Genomic DNA, 18,791 nt, shown 5'->3' with positions numbered 1-18,791 from the left:
TTGAGATTATACACACGTACTAAGGACACCTCCAACCGAGTATGTCCACGGTTGGAAAGAAAGGAACACCTTTCTTCTACGAACATTGTTAGCCTCGAACAATGTAAAAGCACTTGTGGAGTGTACCTTTCCTCAGAATTTGATGTTCCTCAGAATTTGACGATACACACGTCCGAAACTATGTCCTGGTTTACCCGGTTGAAAACTTGCAGAGATCTGAGCTATGAAATTACAGGGTTCAAAAATATTACATCACTTTAAATCCAAACGTCATATACCAATATGCTGGCTAAACTAAAATATGCAAAGCTGGTGCATAATACGGTCCCTGGTTTTTCTTTCTTTCTTTCTTTTATTTGTTCTTCATACATGTGAGTCACAGTGATGAGAAACTTAAGAAACAATCGTGATGTACATTGTCCAATAAAAGGAATTAAATACACGATACGAAAGAAGGGCATAAAGCTGCGATTGAAAATAGCTTTAAATTTCTTGTAGAAAACTGCGCCATTATCCATCCTGAATGTAAATGTCAAAATGTCCTGTTCGCAGTGAGGTTTCATACCTGTACAGCTTTTGAATGAACACTCCAATATGCAAATTTGTATTATTTAAACGAACAATAACCGTCCCTCTTACATTATTACCTAATTAGTGTTCACAAGCAGGAGATGGTTCAGCATCCCATGACTGATACTGTTATAGTGATATTGACTTAAGACCAACCGACTTTAGAAGATACATGCATGTAACTCATTAATGTTATGTATCTCTATAATTTTTATTCTTGGCTGCAAATTGTAGTGATTATCTTTAGTTGAAATTTCGTACTTGAATAGGTTTTAAAAAAATATATTAAGAGCGTAAAATTGCAGAGCATCTATAAATAGATGCATTCGTACGTGTTGACAATGACTAATTGTTGTGTGTATTTAATTTGCATTATCTGTATGTTAGTTATTTTATTTATTTTTTACTAGAAATGCAAAGTGCTCGTCTATAGTTATATTATTGGACACAGAGACTTGGATTTATTGTTAAGTTTCAAGTAAGGATATATTCTTGGATTGTATTATTATAATTCAAATAAACAAAAGACTGTTGGCACATGACCAAGACACGGGCCACTTACAGGCACATCAACACTTTCAGCAATGGATTTAATTGGGATTTTCACTAAAGTTTATTTAGGACTTCAATCATTATGTCTGTAATTCTACGATTATTTGTGCTTCAATTCGCTATACCGCAATTCATATTTTTGGTTTTTCGGGATTTTTCGTTTTTTATTTTCACTTTGTATTCTTTGAAAAAAATAAACTGTTGAATTTTTAAAAAGCTTGCTGCTTCTCACTCTTTTCTATTACTTATGTCAGGACCATACATTCGTAATACTAATACTAAAATTATTGGTAAATATGTTTACAAGTTTCGGGCTTTCTCCCACTGGACAGGTCGGTCAACTGGTATCGTAAAATAATTAAGGTTGGATCATACTTGTTCTTTTAAGATGTTGGAAGTTTGCAATTTGTCTCGTTTCAGTATGATAATATGCATGTTTCAAAACCTATCGGATAAAACTGCCGCTGGCCTGAATGAGAACCAAGCTTTGCGAGAATCTGTCCTCTCCCAGAACCAATGTAAAAATGTGGAATATTACAGGATGTTCCGATTACCAATACCTTACGATTATTGAGTCGAACGCATTGATGAGGCTGAGTTTTCGCTGTATGATACACACCAGGTCCACGAGTAACTCAAACTATTTTAATGTCGCTTGTCAGAATATTTATCAGTTTCATCAATGGATGTAACTGAAAAACGGACAACAAATAAATCATGAAATGTGACTTTTTTAAAGAACAACTTTTTTTCCAAATCTGAAACCAAATTTTATAGAAAACCAATGCACGCGTTCTTCTCCTTCCTTCGTTAGAAAGGTTCGTGTTTTTAATAATGCCTTTTGCAAAACCTGTAAACTAAATATTAGCGTACGCATTCTTTTTGCTTACTTTATTATAAAGGTTTGTGTATTTACTAGTGCATAAATAAGAGTGCTTTGTTTTATTTCTTCTATGGTTACAAGAAGCACAGGGGGTCAACCGACCTAAGGGGTGCCAGACATGGGTGAAAATAATGACGCCAAAAGAAATGCATGGAACCGTTGAAATGGCCAACGAACAGTAATATAAACTATATGCGACACATCATGATGATTTTTTTATGTGCTATAAAATTTGAATATTTTTTAATTGATATGAACTACATATTTTTCAGCACCACCCACAAGTGAACCAAATTCGTATAAACACCTCACTGTTACTTTAATACGCAACACTGGTTGTTTCAGCTGATCTGATGATTTTCGTCGTGGTATGTGTTTTCTCGCAATTGCATAGGCAGGTTTCATGTTAATTCCACTCGTGACCTCTTTGTTAACGCGACCACCACATAAGGTGGTCTCTCAACCTATTCACGAGATCTGTTCTGAACGTGCTGCAATGCTTGGTTATATTGATGTCTGATGAATCGCTGTGCAAATGTTTGATTAAATCGCTCAATGATTGCACGATCGCAATATATCGCGGTGTGTCCACGTCTGATTTTAACGTGTTGTTGTTGCATCAGCGTCGTTACTGCACCAATAACTTCTTTGCCAGAATCAACCTGTAGCAGTTGTGGCCAGCGCAATGGTCTACTTTAATAAATTCGTTCAAACGCTGCTGCGATTCAGGTGATGTTTTAGACGATAATGGTCGAGCCTCTTTCTATCTACTTACAACATCTACGACAATCGACGCGTATTTGTATGTGCGCATTTTATGTGTGTCATGTGGTAAAAATAAGATATCAGCCTGATTAACTTCGTTGGGTGTATTGACATCAAATCGTCTATGTTGAATCGTTTTGGGACGTTGAAGATAAATTTGCCATATGGCCTGTCGTCACAACCACTCTTCGGATGCAGCTCGCGTGACATCTGCTGCATCTGGGAGTTTTTTAATTACTGCTGTTCCTCTCCAGTAGCCGATTCAACTATAATACACCTACTCCAGTTAGCCTTAGCGTTTAATTGCCAGCTCCCAACACTATTTTACTTTTCATCGCCGATCTTATCAACCGATTCGCGAGTAATTCACGTATATTTTTTGTCTTTATCGAATTCAGCGTGTGAGTCAGTTTGACACCCACGATATGTCGTCTTGTAAAAATGGTACTAACATCTGCCTTGCTTGGGGCTCAGCATTAAGAGGTTAGTGTTAGGACTGGTCAGCCTGGTGTCAGGATAATTTGACTGGGTGGGATATCGTACTAAATGTCTGCGGCATGATATCCCAGTGCTAGACATCACTATAAACTGACACATTGTAGACATCGTAGCGATATGACAGAAACACTGTTAAAGCTACGTTAAAAATCCAAATCGCACACACACACACACACATACACTCCCGATATGTCGTTGTTGTAGATCTGGATTTTTATACGCGACATCATGATGAATCGCATTTACCGGAAATTATCCTGGTTTTGGTTGATTTTTTTGTCAAGTCTAATATCAAGGCAAGTTCTAGGACCACAATAATTATATCCTGGAAGATGTGTTTCCCCAGGATACTTAGCCCATGGCGTTCCATGTATTTTCCCCAGTGCTTTATCATAGAGCGATCCAAGGTCACAAATTTATATAGATTTGCGTGCAACATTTTATTCATTTACCTGTAAGTGCCGGCGTGTTATTTTCAGCGTGTTTGCTCTCCGAAAGTTTGTTCCAGTGACTTTCTTGCATCGAACACAATATAAACTCGTGATTATATTAAGTATATATGTATGATATGAACGTGATTGACTTTTCAGTGACACGTGAGCAGTCACCGGTTAAACACAATCCAGTGTTGCCAAATTCAATTCGAGCTATTACAGTTGGTTCATATGGGTGTTGTAAAACTCAGTTGTTCCTCAACCTGATAATGAGGTGGTAAAACGGAAAAAAAAAACTTTATTTAGTATCGCAATACGTCGATGACCAGCGATACCACAATTTCCTCATGGAATTTAATGAATCCTCAGCGAACTAAACCGATGTTATTGAATTCATCACAGATATCGTTGAAACACCGTCCGTCTAGGATCTTATCGGGGATATCAACAGTCTAATGGTTTCCAAAGATGTCATGCTTGAGAAACAAGCAAATCCAGTTAGAATAGCTTCACGGGGAAGACATAAAAACACGGATTTCATTGACGTCACTCAGTGGTATACTCAGATTCCCAAGATATTTAGAGATAACTATATGTCTTTGGTTCTTTTTAACTGGGTTGATACACATACGCTTCGAAATATCCATCAGACATGGTTTACCGGCACATGGACATAGGTAAGCTTAAAGATTTATACTCATATGCTCAGTAAACCCTGCAAGAGATTTCATCACTATATGTTTAAACGATCCGGCAACACGTTATCGAATAGGTCTAGATAAAATCTTGTATTAAACAAATGATTATGATGTATAATGAACCAGGAAAACATTAATGAGATTATCTCTACGATCGACCAATTGCAGCGAGATGATCTCGTGATTCAACTCGATGATGAAAAACTCAACAATAATTTTCAGATGATACAGCAGCTACGTTAAGCAGCAGAATACATATTTATCAAATTACTTCTACGCGAAATGGAATTGTCATTGGTGGATTTACTCGAGCAACATGATGTGGCTAAATTTGTTCCATTGGCAAGCGCCATTGTAAAATAATACGATCATATTTCTCTCGACAATATGAAACTCGAGCGGCTGTAAGTGCACATGCGAGACAGCTAAAACAACTGGTACTGGAATCTATTAAGATTGCCGCAGAATTCGCCAAGGAGGAATAACCCAAACAACAACAACAAAAATGAACGAAAATATTAACGATAGAGAAAAAAATTGGGTTTTTTTTTATTTTTTTTATTTTTCATCATTGTGTGCCGTTATGGTCTGTCACGTACATACAAACTTGTGGTCAATTTTTCATCACGTGTGTCCAATAAATTGCCGGCTTGGTCGGTTAGACGAAACGCATTAGTTACAGAGGTGGATTAACATCTTAAATAAACAGGATTAACGGGTACCAACACAACCAAATGACCTGGTGGGATATCTGGAGAAAAGCTGCAAAGAACATGTTCCTGTAGGGTATGCCCGAATGCTTGCACGGACGCTGTAGAGCTATCGCCGACTGCGTCAGAGATTTTGTTTATAGAAATCGTCGGCGTGATATTTACAATACACGGTGACACATGACGACCACCATCTGTTGGATCGTTAATATGTGGGAAAACATATGTAGGGCCCGTAACTTATCCCATGTCGAAATAGTTTTTGGAAGATATTCATCAAGTATGCCATCGAGATCCGGCTTCATTTTATCGATATCCAACCCAGGTAGTTCGGCGTAGATATTTGTTCCGCCCGCGGTAATCTTATAGTAATCGAGAATAACCGTTTGTATTCTCCCCGGGGTAAATAAGTTGCTTATTCCATCTAAATTCTGTTTCTAGCACAGAATGTTGAAAGTATTCTGCATCGAATTTCCTCAACCTCATATATGATACTTCATTGACGATTTCCTGTTTAAGAATATTGTTCGGATATTCAATTCTATACCGCTCAAAAAGCCCTCTCAGATTTCTTGGTTCATGTTCATGTTGCTGCGTTATTTCATTAATAAACAATTTACTAGAAACCCAAATTTCCGGTTTCTCTCTAAGTCCGTTTTATTCATTTTTGCATCCCCATATAGCTATTATGGGTACATTTGACCTCTTCTAACATAGTCCGCCACATCTTCTCCTATGTTACTCTCTTCCAGAACTTTTCTGATGATTGTTTCTGTAGCTAACAAAGTTATAACTATATTGGAGTACTGATTAAGTTTTTCTTAATGTCGCTCGACCCATGTAGACCACCGAGAGTGTTGTCTACGCTCTGAAAGTTTTACATGTGTATATTTGACCAAAAAATATTCAGATCGATGTGGTTTTGGTGGGATTATTATAAGTAGGCGCTTTCTGTTGTCATCGCAACACGGTTCTGTTCGACTATTTTTTATAAGTCAAGGGCTTAATCCGGGTCGATATTTCTACGGTGGCACTCAGAGTTGGCTTGTGTACCTTGATATCGATCTTTGATTCAACCTGTTATTGATTTGATTATACGTTGAAGTTCACCGTTGATTTGTTCGATTTGATATGATCCTGTTGGGATGGTAACGACTTCTCAGATTGAAGATTACTCACCAGTTGTATCAGTTACGGTTTTAAATGCAAACTTAAGCAATTATTATTGTATAATCTACCAAATTACGTATCTCTGATAGTTGGCCAAATATAATAAAGTCCTAACTGTGCCAGTGTGATCTCAAGTGTCCGACCACTAGTGGCTCTTACGGGAGTTGAAAAACCAGTAACGAATTCCGGCTGTGTTGACGTTGATGATGTATTTTTGGTCGTCGGCGGTGTTGTGTTAGTGATAATATGTTCCAGTCTTGTAGTTATTTCTGCGGAAACTTTGGCAACGGTGTATTTGCAAATTCATTGCCTGTTATTACACCGTCGTTTAACCGAGCTGACAGTATAGATAATATATTTCTGCGTAAGTTATGTATGTGTGCTCGCGCAATTTGTTTTCTGCCACATATATATATGTTTTCGCGATAATATTGAGGATATCAGCAACAACGATAACAACAACTACGCCGATTCCAACCACGGGCGGTATGATGTGCGTCGCTGATAACATGCCGATTAACGTCTTTGTTTCAGCGACCGGCATGGAAACTGAGCATACAATATTGTCAATGACGATGATTAGTCTGCGATTTTGTTTTGTTTTATTATGTGCTTGTCTATGATTTCTTTCAGCGATACCTTCCACGCACATTCTTGACTATACCTAAAAGGATTGTAAGGATTCTTTATGTGGTATACTAAATTACAAATTGAGTTGTTGCCGAGACGAATTCCAGACACAGTCAACACCTAGTTGTGGTTAAGATTTTATCTGCTGGTTCCAGTATGAATGTTTCCTCGGCATTTGGATTTAACACGACTGACCCAGTTACAGTAAATCTATCGGTGGAATAACGCCACATATTTGTTCTAAATATGGACAGCCTGTACACCCCGGTGACCTGAGCAGCATGTTTGATGGAGTTCTTTTGTTATGACCATGTTGATGATTCAGACGCCACTGTGTATACCGCGTTGATGAATGGAGTCGTATGAACAACAGCAGCGGCAATCTTTTCTTTCACTCGGCGATCTCATCGAGTCTTGTGCGAATTTCAGTGAGACTAATATCGACGAAATTGTGAACCCCAAATAATCCGTTGATGATTATATTTATGGCTCCTCGGAAATACGTAAATACGGTCATGTGATTACTATATTCAGCTCTGAATGTGGTCAGTTCATCACTGATTGTCATTAACAAGGTCATCATTTGGATGCTGATGTTGTCCGCGTATTTCTTCGTTGCAGCGTCCTTGTTTGATTCTGGTTCTCTCAAATTAGAAATGCTTTTTCCGTTCATGTTGAGATCGCCTGTCATTGCATCAACGACTTTAGTAATGCATTTACTGATCTCTGTTTTGATCGTCGTGGCATTGTTGTTGTCCACGTATTGTTTTGCCACGCCATCGTCTGATTTGGTTCCCTCACATTGATACTTACATTTCTGGTCATGTTGAGATCCACCATAAATTATATCTCCAATTTTTCTAATACGTCCAGTAATCACCTCAAAGATTTGTAAAATTGAATTCTTAACGGTTCTAGTAAACACAACTAAGTTATCTTCGGTCGCGTCTGGAACTGACATAATAATATCTGTCAACGGGATATTGCTCGTCTTTAATCGTCCTTGCTGATCCTTAAAAACAATAGCTTCATTATGATCAGCATCGGCGAGACGCAGAAGATCAGTGAATTCATCTCGTGTTGCGTATTTGGATAAATCAATGTCACCCTGGGGTTCGCCTTTAGCAGATTTTCTGTTAATATCTACCATTATAAAAATTTAACCTGTTTAAAGCCACGTGCAGTATACTCATGCACAACCTTTTGAGGCGGCCTGATGACTTTGACACTGCGTTAAGTACCGCAACATTTCTGGACAGCCTATTGGTGGATCCGTTCTTGTCTGTTAGTAATGTTGAATACCAGATTGGTATGTCACCAGATAAGCTACTATACCGTACAAATTCTCTCAGTGGTGCCAATCCATACGAATCAAGATAAACAACCTCGTATGCAACCCACTGAGTACCAGGGAGGGAACTTTCCTCGAGATTAATGATAGCGATTCGACTCGATTTGGTTTTACCAGTAATTGATCACGCATTAAATATTTAATCGCCGAGTAGTATCAAGTAAATACAGCCTGGACATGGAGAGGTTTAGCCAAATGTCCCCGGTAATCTTAGACCTTCACCAATACCGCGTTCCTGGTAATATTAGACCTTCTCCCTTTTTTCTTAAGCTTTTTATGCCGTGTCCTGCTGATTTTTTCAGTGCAATACCGTCTGCTGTTCCAACAGCACCAAGTGCAGCTGCTTTTGCAATATCTAGAGCAGCTTCTGAATTAGCGCTGGTAACTCCGCTAGAAACGAAAATATACCACCTGTGTTGTGTTGCTGATTGCAGAAATATTATGTCTCACACCAGTACATGATTTCATGACGTCTTTGTAGTGTATGAGATGACGTTCAGTCAACGACATTGACGTGATGCTATGATATTATAACATCATGAATGATCTAATTAATATTACATATTTTCTACAGGCACATCAATTACTCTCATTCGTCCACCAATATCTTCAAATAACCTTGTTTTGTCTGACAATATAATAGCGATTGCTCTGTAATAAGAAATATGACCTGGTGGTACGCGAGCTCGAAAATGAATATCAAAGACTGATTGACTAAGCAAATATAGGTGTTCGATCGAGAAATATTAGATCGGATATAATTACGTAAACTATCGCTGCAAACTAGAATGAACATTCTGATCATGACCCATGGATGACATCAACCGATCATAATATACACGTGCAACTCCATTATTCTCAAAATTCAATAAACCTTCTTTAGATTGTAATTGATGGCCGTTTATCCTCAGATAGACTTTAAAAACTCGCACTTGCAACCCTACTCGGACGTTATCTTGAAACACTATTAATATATGACGTGGCGCTGAGACTCTCTGCTGTGATGATGTGCCATGTAAATAACCCAGCAAAGGTATTATTCACATTGTCTTTTGTCATCGTCAAGCATGACAATGTTGACTTACCGTCTTGTCCTAGAAAGAGAGTAGCAGTTGTCCTCCAACAAGTGATGGTGTCATTATTAGCATCCACAACGAAAGTTTTGTCAGTATTACTTTACCAACATCAACAAAAGGACGCCATATTGTATCGCCGTTGGTGGCTACTCTGACAAGCACAATTGTGTGTTTAGCACCGAAAATAACGTTTCTGATATTTTTGCAGAATCCAAAGAATTGAGACAGTTGAATTAAACGCGAAAGTTCTCTGTTATGAACCTTTAATATTGATCGCATGCTACGAATCCTAAGTTGAAAAAACTGAGATCCAAGTTATCGGACAACCGTTGCCCGCTAATGGCGTTGACAAAATGGCTGAATCTGTCTGCATCATTATGTTTGTTCTTGCAGTCGAAATAAGTGAGTTTTGAGAGCCATCTTGAATGTGATCACTGTGTCTTTGTGTCTAAGTTAAGTGGGCAATTCATTCCACGTTGCTGGTCCCTGGTATGCAAAAGAACGTTGTCAATATGACTTTGTTTTTATAGTGGGAATACTGAGTATACGATTGTCAGAAGAGGAGCGTGTGTATCTTGCTGGTGTATACACATGGGTGAGGTCAGATAGGTATGTTGGACTAGAGTCCGACAGTGAAACGTAGCACAGAGAACAACTCTTGTGTTTGATTCTGGATCGAACGGATAGCCAGTGTAGGGTACAGAGCAGCGGGGAAGTGTACTCTGATCGTGGTACTCTAACTATGATCCGAGCAGCTGTGTTTTGAACTTTTTGAAGTTTCTGGAGCAGATATTGAGATGAACCAGACACAAATGAGTTACAATAATCCAGTCTTGAAAGTACTAATGAACACAACGTGCTTTAGTGGCATCAACTGAAAGATATCTGCGAATTGAGATATGCAGCCTTGCATATGTTCATGACATGTTGGTACAATGTGAGAGTACTGTCCAGAGTAACACTTAGGTTTCGTACTGATTGTGTGAATTTAACGTTGGCGTTGCTAATATGTATTGTTTGAGGTAAAGGATGTTAATGAGAAAGTCTTTGTGTTGTGATCAGAATGGTTTCAGTTTTATCATCATTCATCTGCAGCTTGTTACAGGTCATCCATGATTTCACATCAGAATATCACCTCTCTACACCTTGGATGGTAGCATCAACGTTTGGTGGGTGGCTAGATTTGTATATTTGGGTGTCATCAGCGTACAATTGGTGGGACGCTGGATGATCATATATGACGCTTGAGAGCGAATAAGTGTACAGAATGAAGAGAACAGGTCCAAGAACAGACCCCTGTGGAACACCACAATATAGATCAACTGGGCTGGAGTGTATTCCATTTGCAGCTAAATTTGTGTCCTGTTGACCAAGTAGGACTTGAGCCACACAGTAAGGCTGTATCATGAATGCCAAATACATGCTGGAGACGGTGAAGTAATATATCAATTTCTATTGTGTCAAATGCTACAGACAAATCAAGGAGGGCGAGGACTGTAATCTTTCCGCTATCCAATACAGAGAGAATGTCATTAACTATTTTTAGAAGAGTATTTTCAGTACTGTGGCAAGGCGATATGCAAATTGTACATTGCTTAAAAGACTGTTTGAATTTAGATGAGATACAATCTGGGATAGAACAACCTTTTCTAAGATTTTGGATATGAATTGGAGATTAGAAACTGGGCGGTAGTTCTTTAAATCTTTATGGTATAGTGTTGGTTTCTTCAGCAGAGGCTTTACAATGACAGTTTTTTTTAAAATGATGGGAATCCCCCGGATGAGAGAAAGGTATTAAATAACATCAGTTAGTGAAGGCAATACTGGATCTAAGCATTCAAGCAGCAGTGATATTGGAATTGGATCAAGTTCACACGACTTTGGTGCACTCTTCATCAGGATTGTACGTACGAAATCCATAGAGACAGGTTCAACTGCTGCTAATGGTTGCCGCTCAAATTCTGTATCCCAACTGTATGGTGACGACGAGTGAATGAAATTGTGGTGTCAAGCTTATATCTAATGGTTTGTTGAGTTCTTTTCTAAAGAAATATGAAAAAGATTTCAGATGGTAAAAATTAATATAAATAAACGCACAGAACGTCTAATGTGTATTTATGAGCTCCATTTCACAGTCGATGATTATTTTAATGCATTTTTTTTATTCAAAATTTGTTGGAACAGTTATTATAATGTATTGTAACCATATGACCTGCATTCCTGTCAAAAGTTATATGCATCATTGAGATGGTTTTTTCTTTCATACGTGTATAAATTGTTAAATATTATATATACCGTACGCCTTCGTGAGCAAACACTCATAATAATAGGCCCGTGTGTGTGTGTGTGTGTGTGTGTGTGTGTGTGAGAGAGAGAGAGAGAGAGGGGCTTGGATTTTTAACTCAGTTTCAGTCATATCGCTGTCATGTCTGCAGTGTTGCAGTTTATAGTGATGTTAAGCACTGTGGCATTATGCCGCAGACATGTAGCATCATGTCCCACCCAGTCGCATTATCATGACACCAGACCAACCAGTCCTAACACTAACCTCATAATGCTGAGCGCCAGGCGAGGCAACTGTTAATGCAATTGTTTATAATTGTTTATAATTGTTTGGTATGACTAGGCCGGAGGTCGAACCTGCAACCTCCTTCATCCGAGGTGTACGCTCTAACCACTTAGGCCAGCGGAGAGGTAAAAAAAAAAGGAATAAAACCAGCATGTTAAGGAGGGTGTTTCTCTGAGTCAGCTGTAATATGGATACTGTAATATGGATATTTTCATATTCTTTATATTTACAATCATATGAAAGTCATTATACCGGAGGTAAATATAAATGAAAGCATGAGAGAGAGACAGACAGACAGAGGTACCCTAATTTCAGGCTACGGTTCTGACCGATCATCAAAGTGGGTAACAAAACGGTAACACTCTGACATGTTTCAAATAAATAAAGATGAAATAGATTTCAATTTGTAAAGGATTAGTAAAGTACAATGTATTTAATAACAGTTTGCCTAAAATGGGATCAATTTTATATTCGACGATTTTAATGCATTTCTTTAATTGATTATATCCCTGTTGAAATCCTAAAAATATATAGTTATGAACTCAATTTCAGTTAGTGATGTTCTTCAATTGCCACTATATGCATTGAAAGTTAATATGTAAATGTTAACGACTACGGTATAAGTCTTACGACTTACGATCAAAGATTTATTTTATTTTATTTTTTTAAACAACAAAATTATTATATTCCTATCAGATCTACAACTTTGTAATCCGTATAATGTTTGGATTCCAATTCGTATTAGTGTTAAAATGGTCTGGAATGTTGACCGACTGAGTCAAAACGAAGCAGAAACTATGCAGTTCGCACCAACGTAACGGGTAGACATCATCAATCTACTTTGCCCCACATTGGCCCGTGGCTATTTGCGAATGAAACGTCGGTGTATATATAAAGCCAAATCAATTAACTACTCAGAGACTTTGTTATTCGTTCTGGTAGGTTTTCAATAAAGTGATTTTCATTATGTCTACATGCCTTGACTTGAAAGAAAAAAGTGTCTGACAGGTTTAAATATGTGAAATTTGGACGGAACGTGTATTGTTGTCTACCGACACCTATAGTCACATCGACGTAAGACAAACCGAATTTGTAAGGTAAGCTCACATAATTTCAGTATATAGATAGACAAAGATCAACTATTTATCATTAAGATGTGAAGGAAGTCTCAGTAAAACAATACACAAAATATAAACGCTAAATACCAATCTGTATATAGGAACAGTGGTCGAAATTTAGACAGGGTTTTAGGGATAGCCCAAAAATACAGGATGTTGCACAGAACCAGCCAATTTATTTAAATGCGCACATATATGAAGAACTGTATAAGACATTAAATATCTCAACTCATAATCCTTTTCATTTACGTTCTAAACAGAAAATGGCCTACGAATCGGAAAACCGTTGAACAATTTATTCGCGTTCCATTTATAATACCAAACGGCTGTATAGAATACCATTACCGGGTACTTTGAATTTCCAATTTATAATCTAATTGACCTAGAAAGTGAGCCGTGAGAGCATTATACCATAAAACAACCATAACATAAACCATAACATAAAACATTTTTATGACATAAAAAATGTTTTTTCATAATTAATAGTGTGAAAACAGTACATGATAACTGTTTGAGTCTGAATTAGAAAATTATTCCCATCACCTAACTCTAGACAAACAGTCATGTACTATCGAAGATCAATTTTATTACATGTATTTCACTTCTAGAATTACAGCACTTAGACAATATTACTCAAGCCATCAGTACTGTAGCCATGACTTGCGACATCAGTCAGGTTAAATCAGATGTCTATGTCTGTTGCTTTTAATACTTAAAAATTTGTTTACTTTTTAGTATGTTACAAAAGAAACCATCTTGTATGCAGTATCGATATAAATATTTGAACTTTTTGACATGAAACTGACCTGATCATCAATGGTTATTTAATTGGCAAAAACAAAACAAACGAGTAATGCTTTTATCAGGTCAGTTTCATGTCAAAAAGCTAAAATCAAGTAACCTGGTCTGATCGTCAAAGCGGTGCACTTTTTCGAAACGTATGGTTATGTCATAGAGAAGTTTAGTCGCATGAGAATCAGTCAGTCAGTCAATCACAATAAGAAATATTAAAATAACAATGTAACACCATCAAGAACGGATAGCAGTTGTAGATTAGTTCATTCTTTCCCAACGTTTTATAGTCATATACTTAGCGTACACGATATGCTTCTCAAACTATTATTAACACATCTTAGCCTCGTCCAAGCACATATAGCTGGTTATAGCTTAGAAGTGACACCCTGATTATATCTAAAAGTGTATTTAGTGTGGGTTGACCCTGTCCTCCCTTAATACATCTGTATATGTTCATTGTATAAAACAATAATGTTGATTATGAATTTTGCAGGGTTAATTTCTTTTTTATCATCATATTTGTAAGTTTTTTTTAAATCCCATGAAGCCAAAAGCTTATGTACTTTCCGACCTCCATTAGGACTTTCAGAGGTCCGAGTTCCATAAGTTTGAACTTCCGATTTAGGGTCGTACTATTGCCCCAGTGACATGTTAATGTCATGGGCCAATTTCCTCCCCCTTGTTTTCCTTTTATTATGTTTTTTATTTAGTTGACTTTGCCAGAGTCATTTAGCCCCATTTGTTGTTATTGTATTATATATATATATATATATATATATATATATATATATATATATATATATATATATATATATATATATATCTTTTTTATTATTATTTTTTTTCCACGTATGTTTTTTTTATATTGGCTTATCTATGTCAAATGGTTCCAGTCTTTTTCTTAAGTAAGTATATAAGAATAATAAGTGTTTATATATGTGTGTATGTTTGTGTGGTGTGTAGGGGGGGGGTTTATAGTATGCCATAGCATACTGTATTTTATTAGGTTTTTTAAAGGGTGATGGGTTTTTTTTATAGTTCAATTTTTTGGCTCATTTTAGTTCATGTATCTTAATTCGGGGTAATTCTCTCTTCCCCGTTTGTCAAAACAGGGAGTTGAACTGTATTAAGTTTTGATTGATGTACCGTAGTACTTTTGTACTTCTAAATCATTATGTATACTTTTGGGAGTATTACATATTCATTAGATTCCTATTTCGGTTGAGTCAATTTGTTTATGTTTGTAGATCTTATATACTTGTGATAGATCTTAATATGTTAAATGAGTTAAATTGTACAGTATTTTCTCAAGACTGGATTTCAGTACATATCGCTGAGAAATTTGCCTCGGACCCATCTTCATGAAATGATCCGTGGGCAAATATGCCTCATGGCGCGATATATCAATTTAGAGTTAAGGCGATCGTTTTCTGCCATCAAACAGCGGGATTCTCTGTAATGGAACGTCTGAGTCCGTCTGGACGTCTCTGGTAGTACATCAGGCTTGTTCATGTATATAGAAACATTGTATTGAGTTGAATTTGGAATAAGATGGTTATACAACTGTGGCATAGATTCCATCATCAGAAACTTTAATAAACGTCTGAGATGAACTCTCTGTCACATTCATTGTTCATCTATTAAATTACTTTCCAAATTTAAAAGTTCGATTAAGACTGTAATATCTCTTTATTAAAATATAATTTTAATGTTAAATTATAGTGTTTTAAATGAAAGTTTTCATTATTTTTTGGTTATATTCAATTTAATTGAATTAATTATAAAGAGGAGGGTAGCGGATAAAATCCCTTGCGGGTATCATTTCTCGTATGATTTTCCATCCCCTGCCTCTTCTTTATTTATATATAAATGTTCTAGTCACAATGGTCTAAAATTAAATAGTTTGTATTTATGTAATTAAAATATAAGGGAGGGGAAGCAGTTATGAGTCCCTTTCGGGTGTCACTTATATGATTTCTCATATGGCATCCCGCCCTTATTTATAACTTGAATTTTGAATTTAAGTTAAATTACAGGAATTGCTTTTTCCATTGATTATAGCAGAGGGATCTCTGCAGGCCCCTTTTGGGAATCATGATGATCTCCTGTTTTGATCCCTCTATTAAATCTTCATATAAGATGATAAATTAAGATTTTGTGTTCAATCATATTTGTTTTGCTTGAGTTGGATGTGGAGGAGTCCTGAGGGGTCTTGTTAAAGAATCAGATATGATCTGTCCCTCTTGGAGCCACGCCACAGCTTGTTTTGATGTCAGTCAAATCCGCTATACATGGAGCAGCAGAGGGGGCGAATCCCACAACCTTTAGAAGCCTCCAAACGCCGAAATAAGCCCTTTAAAAAAAACGCGTTGACGCTTCATTGTAAACGTAATTGTCGCCGTTGCTGCTGCGTTTTGTTGTCATCGTCCCCAGAAGGGGCGACCGCTACAACTTTTAGGAAGCCTCCAAACGCCGAAATGGAGGGCTAACCCTACGCCGTTGTAAACTCAATTGTCGCCATTGTTGCTGCGTTTTGTTGTCGTCGCCCCCTCTGCTGATATTTATCCAAAAATCGTATCTAACCCAACTCGATATCGTGTTCGAGGATCATGTAAATTTATCGTTACAAACCCATGTGGTTTTGCCTGAGCACGACTAAAGAAATGTTTAAACTTATTTATATCCATATCGCCGCTGCACCAAGTCTGATGTATATTTCGTAACGTGTGTGTATCAACTCCGTTAAACACCGCAAGAATATTACAGTTATCCCTGATCACTTTCGGTATCTGGATATATCGTTGGGTTACATAAATCACATCAGTGTTTTTGTGTCTGCCGCGTGAAAATATCCTGGCAGGATTTGATTGTTTATCCAACATCACATCATCGTACACAACTAGATTGTTAATTCTCCCGTCAATATCATCAATACTTGGTGCTTCATCGATGTCAGTGATAAATTCAACAACATCATCGCCGTCGTTTAACGATTTTGCGCTTTCATTAAACTCTTTTAACACGCTGTAGCATCGCTGATCGACAACAGATGGAGCTACCAAATACAACTTGTCCCACTTCATCCACTTCATTATTAAATTAAGTAACAACTGTGTTTTACCGCTCCCACATGGGCCAGTTATAATCGCGCGGACAGAATTTGGTAGCACTGAGTTATGCTTAACTGGTTCTCGTCAAAATAACAGATCTACGGTTTCGGGTAAGTGTGAGCGATGCGGTACAAAAAAGTTTAAATTTATTCCCAGTGGAGCGCCAAAGTCAGCTAAAAAAAATAAAAAATGAAGGTGATATTGCAGCCAAGTTAGGAACATTACCAGGAGCTCCGTGGGCTAAATACCCAGGAGGAAAACATCTTCCAGGATATAATTACTGTGGTCCTGGAACCTGACTTGATATCAGACTTGATGCCTTAAATCAGCCCAATCCAGGTGAGTATCCGATAAATGCTATCGATAAAGCATGTCATGTCCATGATGTAGCTTATAAAAGCAAAAATACTGCAGCAGATTGATTATCCAAACAAGCAATATGGCAAATTTATCTACCGCGTATTAGAAAAATTAATTTTGCACATTTTGATGTTAGTGTGCCAAATAAAGTTCATCAGGCTGATATATTATTTCTACCACATGATACCATTCGTCGCAAAACATACAAGTACGCGTTCACTTTAGTTGATGTTGCAAGTAGATACAAAGATGCGGAACCGTTAGCGACTAAAATAGCATCTCAGGTTGCGTCTGCGTTTGAACGAATTTATCAAAGAGGCGATCTGCGATGGCCAAATCTATTGCAAGTTTACCCTGGCAGAGAATTTCAGGGTGCTGTATCTTCAACGATGAAGCAACACAACGTCACCATCGGGCGAGGACATACCGCAATTCACCGTGATCAGGCAATTGTTGAGCGATTTAATCGAACACTTGCTGAGCGTTTTTTTTGGATATCAGTATGCGATGGAATTCATTCAAGACAAGAGATCGCGCGAATGGGTTGCAAGATTACCAAGAGTGATAGCTGCATTAAATAATGAAATTACTCGAACAACCAACATGAAACCTGTCATCGCGGTCACTAAAAGACATATACCCGTACGACGTGATTTTCCAGTGCAGCCAATACTGGGTAATGTCACTGTGAGATATGTATATGAGCCGGGTGAACTTGAAGGTGGTAAAAAAAGAGCGACTGATCCTATCTTGAGTATTACCACACACAAGATATCTAACATAACTAGATCTACTGGTAGACCAGCAATCTACAGGCTGGATTCGACTGCTCCTCAACGTGGATTCACACGTGAACAATTACAAATAATTCCCGAGGACACACAATTACCGCCCAAATCACTTAACTAGCACCCAGGGTGCCTGCACCCCGACGTCGATTACACTCAAGACAGGTCAGCATCACAATATCGCGTGTATGACCGCGACTATTATCTTTTCTATCTACGGTAAATTGTCTTGAATTTTTATTACACCACAACATTATACAATTATAGCTCGCACAGTGATTATTCTGCTATTGTTTAAACGCGTTAATAAATTCAACATCAAGGTCGAAATTGCGATTATTTTTTTGTCAGTCTGTTTGTAACCGGCTAATTTATTTCTTATTATGTCACTGTTGTTTTCATTGTTATCAGCCATTGACTCTTCCAAGACAATTCTTCGCAATTGAGATATTCTTCTGACTCGAGACACTGACAAGTAAACTAAATTTGACCACTCGATTCGATCATCAACGATCCAAACAACTGTATCAGAGATAGTTAGTCCTTGAGATGAATGTATCGTCATTGCGTATCCTAGCGTCCACGGGGATTTGTTCATTTTTAGTGCATCTTCAACAACATTGACATCAACTAGCACAATATCATTTAATACTAAATTCTGTTTTCCTGACTGTCCTGGTATATCAACGTCGATATTTTGTAACCGCGTATCAG

This window comes from Sinohyriopsis cumingii, chromosome 8, assembly GCF_028554795.1.
Source record: "Sinohyriopsis cumingii isolate HCF-2022 chromosome 8, ASM2855479v2, whole genome shotgun sequence".
Lineage (NCBI taxonomy): Eukaryota > Metazoa > Mollusca > Bivalvia > Unionida > Unionidae > Sinohyriopsis > Sinohyriopsis cumingii.
This window is presented reverse-complemented; position numbering follows the sequence as displayed.